This window comes from Hippocampus zosterae, chromosome 18, assembly GCF_025434085.1.
Source record: "Hippocampus zosterae strain Florida chromosome 18, ASM2543408v3, whole genome shotgun sequence".
Taxonomy (NCBI): Eukaryota; Metazoa; Chordata; class Actinopteri; order Syngnathiformes; family Syngnathidae; genus Hippocampus; species Hippocampus zosterae.
In genome coordinates this window covers 17,011,130-17,017,961 of record NC_067468.1, presented here as the reverse complement: position 1 = coordinate 17,017,961, position 6,832 = coordinate 17,011,130, and positions in this window count along the sequence as shown.

The window sequence follows — 6,832 nt, the reverse complement described above, 5'->3', positions numbered from 1 at the left end:
TTAGTCGTTCATGTTTCATGCCCCCTTACATTTGTATTTTGTTCTGAATTATTTTTATTTTTTTTGCAGGTCCTCGCAAGAGTTGTGATGACGGATTTGTGTGTTTGACTTTTGGCCCTGTTCAATAAATGTGCAATGTGAAAGTGCATCGGCGACTGCTGTGGTTTGGCGGAGGGGAGTGAGAGGAAGGAACCCCCCCCCCCAAAAACAAAAAAAACCAACCCCCCCCAAAAAAACAAAAAAAAAAACAACAAAAGTCTTTGTAAACTGTGTATCAAAGAGAGTTTAATTTAATTTGTTGTGGGTCAACATTTGCAAACGGCGTGGGAGATTTTTTCAACTTCGTCAACATGCTCCAAAAAGATAAGATGAGGTTAAAAAAAAAACAACAACAACAACCCCCCCCCCCCCCAAAAAAAGAAATCCGTACAATGGCGTCATCTTGCCACACGGCTGCGCCTCATTGAGTGAACGGCAGAGGGCGCCACGGCCTCAATGTTTGCACACCAACCAAGATGCAAGATGGCCGTTCTCAGCGACTGGACCGGGCGTCACAACGGAGGAGCCTTTCGACAAACCAAAGGGTGTCAATTAGGTCTTCAAAGTTCGGGTGCACAAGCGTAGCTTGCAAACATCAATGCCTAATTGGTCTTGAAAGTCATAGTTTACTGACATGAAAGACGGCTGAGGATTTTCGACGAAGGGCACTTGAGCAAGGCTGCTTCTTCAATGAGCACAACTTAGGCGGTAGGTGAGTCCTTCACAAACCCCTTGCACACGTTTGTAAGCAACCAAGAACATTTTGTGTTTTCAAGAATCGAACGTAAAGTTTCAGGATGATGGTCAAGTCTGCCAGGAATTTAACATTCACGATTTGAAAAATACCCAAGACCAATCAATGCAACATGTTTTGTCGTGCTAAAAGGCACTTTAATTGCTATGGAGAAGTCAGGAAAAAACAACAACAAAGTGTCTTCAGACGAGGATGTTTGTAACACGAATGGCAATTGAGTGTTTTTAATGTGCCCGTCATACAATTCTTTGTATCCATTGAAGACTCATCAATTAAGATAGCAAACACCTTCAACCAAGGTAACATTTTGGAAATAGCAAAGACAGATGAACTCAAGACAAACATCAAAGACCATTGAGCGCTTCAACTAACCCCAAACAAAATATTTGTGACTCCAAACAACAAAGACAGTTTAGAGTCTAAAGTCTGTGTTGCTGTAGCTCCCGGGACATCCATCCGGGGGCGCTGTTGCTCCATGCATTTGCCCCCTCCTTTTTCTTTCTTTTTTTTTCCAACGAAAAATCAGTGGACTGTTCATTTAGTAGATGTCAAAAGAAAAAAAAGGTAAATGCGACAAGGCGAGATGCATGACTCATCTGGCTCTCGCCTTCACACAGCCGAACGGGGAATGGCACGGGCGACAGGGGGCGCCATATTCATCCCGTCGTTTTCAGTCTTTGGCTTTGGACTCGGCATGAAACTTGAGGTGAGCTGGACCGTTTTTTGTGCTTTCCACGGTCTTTGTTCTTCTTTTTTTTTTTTTGATTGTGCGATGTTTTCAGAATTCTTTTTGCCGCGTGTACTGTACAGCGCTTTGTAGACGGCGCGGGTTGTTTTCAAGTGCTCTCGAAAGGCGGCCGAGTTGAATTGAGAATGATCTTTCGCGTGAACCTCACGTCAGCGTCAAAGAGCATCAACAAACTCGACGTGCATGTTTGTGTAAACATCAATTCCACTCGAGCGTATTTCTCCAGCGCATTGAGACGACCAGCGCTGCCTTCAAACTCAACTCGACTGTATTTCTGGAGCGCTTTCAAACAGCCGTCGCTGCATACGGAGCAAAGATCATATAGACAACAACAAAGCCCATTTCGTTGTTTTGGGAGAGTCAGCCTTCAAGCCGACTGCCTGGTTTGTCTCACCGTCCAAAACCCGCGTGCTCAACATGCAGTCGCTGCTTTTTTGTAGTCTTGGAGAGCGCTCGGGTGCATTTGACCGACTTTTTGCGGCTGACTCTCTGGCCTGATATGGCAGTGTCACGAAATGGCAAATCTCCCGTCTGACGAGCAGAAACGAGAGCGAGGAAGAAGGTGGCGGGGGGTGTGGGGTAGACAAAAAGTCCCCTGGAGTAATGAAAGCTCTCCCCTCTCGGAGGCCAGACAAACAGCCGACTATCTTGTCATCTCCCCCATCCCGCTCTTCGATCGCCACCTCCTTTCTTCTCCTCTGCTCTCAAAGTCACAACAAGAGTGGCGCACGCCGAGGCCGTTTGTCAGAAAGGGAAAGCCACGCCGTTTATTTCTCCCGCCGACTCCCCCGGAGAAAAGAAAAGATTAGCTAAGTCAAGTATTTACGTTGGCTTAGCAACACAGGCAAAGCGTTCATATCCGAGAGCGCGCGTCAAGCATCGCAAAGCCCTTCCCTTGCCGGGAGGAGGGAGTGAAAAAAAAAAAGGGGGAAAGTACACCAGGAAGGAGCATTGCCTTCCCCGACAAAAGCATGAAAGAGCAGGAAAGCCAAAAGTGCTCCAGCAATCCTTGCGGACTAAAATCAATCCATTAAAAAGGAAGCCGGACGTTTTCATCCTCTTTTTTTTCGCAGACTTCTTGGAAGCCGCCACAAAATGCAGACCCAAACTCACTGGCTGGGCGGCGCCGGTCTGCGTTCCCGGGCAAAATGTCGGCAGCCGGGCGGGTTCCTACAAACACGGGCCAAGGTTAAGCCGACGGACATCGCGCCGCGCTCGCGGGCTTTGAGTCCATCTCACCTGCGGCGCCCCGCGGCGCGCCCTCGCCTTGTTAGGGCGCCGGCGCCATACGGCGGCCTTTGTGTTAGCTATGCTAATGCGTGTCCTCTTATCCATACCGATGAGAGCGGGAGAACGAGTCGACAGATGGCCGGGGGCGCAAAAACGGTCGGAGATTCACAAGATTGTGCTTCACGCTTGACGGCGAGCCTTCGTTTCCAGCATCTTTAAAAGCCAAAGGCGGGCCGAACGTAATAACGTCGGCTAGCGAAAGCCGCGCCAAACGTGAAGTGGCCAAGCGTCGCATGATGATTCATGCCTTTGGCCTACTGCGAAAGCCCCAATGGGACGCCCCCGCGCATGATCATTAGTCTGCTTGTCATCGCAAGCGCGAGGACGCCATATTGCCGCAATATTGCTCCTGTGGAGATCACGCGGCGCGCCGCCGGCAACGGAAGGGGCACGACGAGTCCCATTGATTTCCACTCAAAGCCCAAAATCGTCACAGCGTCTGGACAAATTGCAGACGGAGTGAGACGCGCCGACCGACGCTCTCTCTCGCTCAATTTCGTGTCCGTCGCTTGTCAAAGGTGTTTGCGTTTCGCGCAGCGCGGCCTTTCTGCCAAGAACGGCGGCGGCTAACATTGCGGCTTGTCCAAATCGCCCTCGTTATCGATATTGAGCGCCGGAATCAGATCGTAGCGCGTCCGTGGGTGACGGCTCCCTTCGCGTGTCATGCTTCGCAAATGGCGAAGACGCTCAACGCTTCCCGGGCCCGAAAGACTTTAGCGCGATGTTCACCGATGTGCTTTGACTCGGCTCCATCAAAGGACAAGTGGCAAATCCGAGACAACAAAGCACGCATCCTAACGTCAATCTCAAGGCCCTTTTGACGCTGGCGAAGCCGTCCGAGACGCCGAAAACGCTAGCTCGGTAACCTTCAAATGACTTCACGGTCCGATCGGCGCCGTCTTTGTCACGCAGTTTGTTAGCAGTCACCCCCTCCCCACAAAGAAAGTCGGCACCCAAGGACTTGGGAGCCAAGCCTGCCAAATAAAGGATGGACGCTGCTGATATCTCGCCCGGAAAGCCGCTCGGCCCCGTCGGCGCGGCGGGGGCTTGCATCACTCTTCGCTCTACCTGCAATGCTGAGAAGAGGATTAAAGGTGAAGAAGAACAGCCAGCGGGGCGGAGAGGAGGAGAGGCAGCGGGGGGGGGGGGGGGGGGGGGAACGAAGCGCAGCCATCCTTTGGGAATCCACAGACTGGATCTTCACAGAGGATTAGGAGACGATAAATCTTATTCGCTTCGGGCGATAATGACGCTGATCTTGGGGGGGTCACGGCGGGTCACTCGGTGCGCCGCGTGCAATGCGGCTTGCGACAAATGTACATTTGCATTCCGCTTTTCACTTCCGAGTTTGCCTCTTAGGACGGAGTAAGCCGGCGATGGCTAAACATGAAAGGGCCTTGCGGGCGTCTGACATTTTGCCGTTTCCTCACCTGACATTTAGCGCTAACGGGCCGACAAACAAGCGGCAATCCGTCGGGGGCGGCGGACCTACCGCAAAATCTCAAACCCTTGAAATGATTGCATCGGGCCGAGTGCGAGAGCGGTGAAATAAGACTGATTGATTTTTCAATGAAATGATGGAGTTGCCGCGGCAGTCGGCGGCGGGCTCCTTTGTCAAAGCATCGGTCCTCAAGATTCCACAGGCCCGTGGCAAAGCCTTGTCCATCTGTTTCCTTTGAACGCTGAATAGGTGAATATCGCTTCGCAGGCCTTGCCGGCTCGCTCCGGAAATTTACTGCGGCCGTCACGCTATTGCGACCGTGAGGAATCCGTGGCAGCTTTCCGCGCTGCGTTGCTATGCGAAGGGTAAAGCTAGCTACATTGCGGGCCGGAAAACGACACGGTGCGGCCCGCTTTCTTGCTAGCAAGACGTCTAAGGAAACAAAGATGCCGCAATAACAAGGCATTATTGGCGTGTTTGTGCGTCCCCACCTCCGCCCCCTCCGACACGCGCAAACATCCCCAGCCTGCGCCTTCCCTGCGGCTGGAGACTTCATGCTACATTAGCGCCTTGATGGAAGCGCTTTGGAGAAGCCCCCGATGGGACCCGGCGGCGGCGGCAGAGGCGGAGGCTCTCACAGTGGCGCCGACAGACGCGGGCGCAGCGCCTGATTATTACTGCTGACACTTGGCAAACACGGCGTGCCGGCAAATGGGCCGGGCGCACCCCGGCGACGACGAAATGGAGGTGTAGGCAAACGAGGCGTGATTGAAATGACACCGAAGAGGGAAAAGGCAGGATGGAAGTTGGAGCCCAGGGAAAGCAAACGCCAAAGTACATATTGACGCAGGGCCCACGCACTTCTGCGCCAGAGCTTTTTCATGGCAGACCCCCCCTGCCCCCCTCCGTACCCGGGAGTGTTTGGGAATGGATGTCTTCACTCAAATCTCTCCACTGCCGCGGGGTTATTTGGGGCTGCCGGCCGGCCCGGGAGATTTGCCGTGGACACCTTGCCCCAAGTCTTGCCTTAATATGCCAGGGAGGGGGTTGGAAAAGCCCCCCCATCCCCCAAAAATAGCGACAAGTAAAACGTTGAAAAGGAGTGTAACCTGGCACCTGGGGCCGTCCGTCTCTCTGTAGGTTCGATCTTATGTTAGTCGTTTAGCAGCAGATCTGCGAGAGGGAGGGCTGCGCCGCCGTATGACGGTTTAGCTGCAGTTTTAAGCAAGGCCAATCAAAAATGGGACGTCTGTCACCGAAGCTCAAAGGCGAGTCGAGGCCGGTGAGCAAATTCTTGACCAACAAGCCGGGACAAAAACTCCCAATTTGTTCAACCGTAATTGCACGTCGCCATCGGGAAGCTGCTAGCATGTGGGAAGCGGACGCGTTTTTGCTCGCACGTTTTACTGTATGGCTTGAATATGTCCAACTAGCTTCTTTGAGACGGATGCATCACCGTACGTGACGCACTCAAGCGTCATTCGTGTGTGTTTTTATGTTGCGCTGCGGGGACGTCGAGTCAAACGAGGGCCGTCGCACGTCGCCTCCAACAAATAGCTGACTCTGTATTCCAGCTGGCCAAACGAGGTTACTTCGGCATGGGTGCTAGCCGATAAACATTGCAATCAGGTTACAGCGCAATGCCGGCCACAGCTTATCGTTACGTGCTTGTGTGTGTGTGTGTGGGAAGAGACACCGACAAATTCCGTTTGTGAGCCTTGTGGGACGAAAAGTTCCACCATATTAGATTTCCTGCTTTATTGCCTCAACCAAACTCCACCACCGCAGGACTTCCTCCCATTAGTTTGGCCCCCCCCCACCTCCCTTAATACCTTCTTCCCCTCAAAACAAAACTGAACACCCAATGCTTGTTTCCGCAAACCAAATTCTTTGTTTTCTCGTTAGCTGCGCTTCGTTCAGTGTCATCTGCGGTGGGAACGGTCGCGGGTGGTCTCTGTCAACGGGCTTTGTGCCACTCGGTCCGCCATAGCATAGAAGCCGCCAATCTCTCGGCAGATTGATCCATGCAACTTTTGTCCCGCTTGTCTGTCTTGACTTTGATGCTGGCAATTTGCAAGGGCAATAAGTGGAACCGGCCCATCCCAGAGGTTTCTTGAGATTGCCCCCCCCCCCACACACTCCCCCAAAGTCACCTTTGATTTGACTCACTTGATTAATACTTTGCTGTCTCGATGATTTTCACGCCGCTGACGCTTTTGCGCATGGGCGTGCGCGTGCCACGTGTGCAACCGCAAATGCTCTCGCACGGGCCTCTGAAATATTGCGCCTGGAAAGCAATTGCAAGACGGCAAAGTCAATTGAAAAATGATTGAGGTATTTGCCCACTCTGAGCACTTTACAAGCGGAAAGAAAGACAAAGTACACCCCCCCGCCCCCAACCCTCTGAATCCGTTGAGATCTCATCGGTCTCGCCTGCAGATTATGACTCTCCTCCCCCATCATTTGCATGGCCTTCAACACATAAGCAGAATAAATAAAGGGCGAAGGAAGCGCGCCGAGCTCCCGAACGCATCCCCTCCCTCATCATTTATTCACTCTG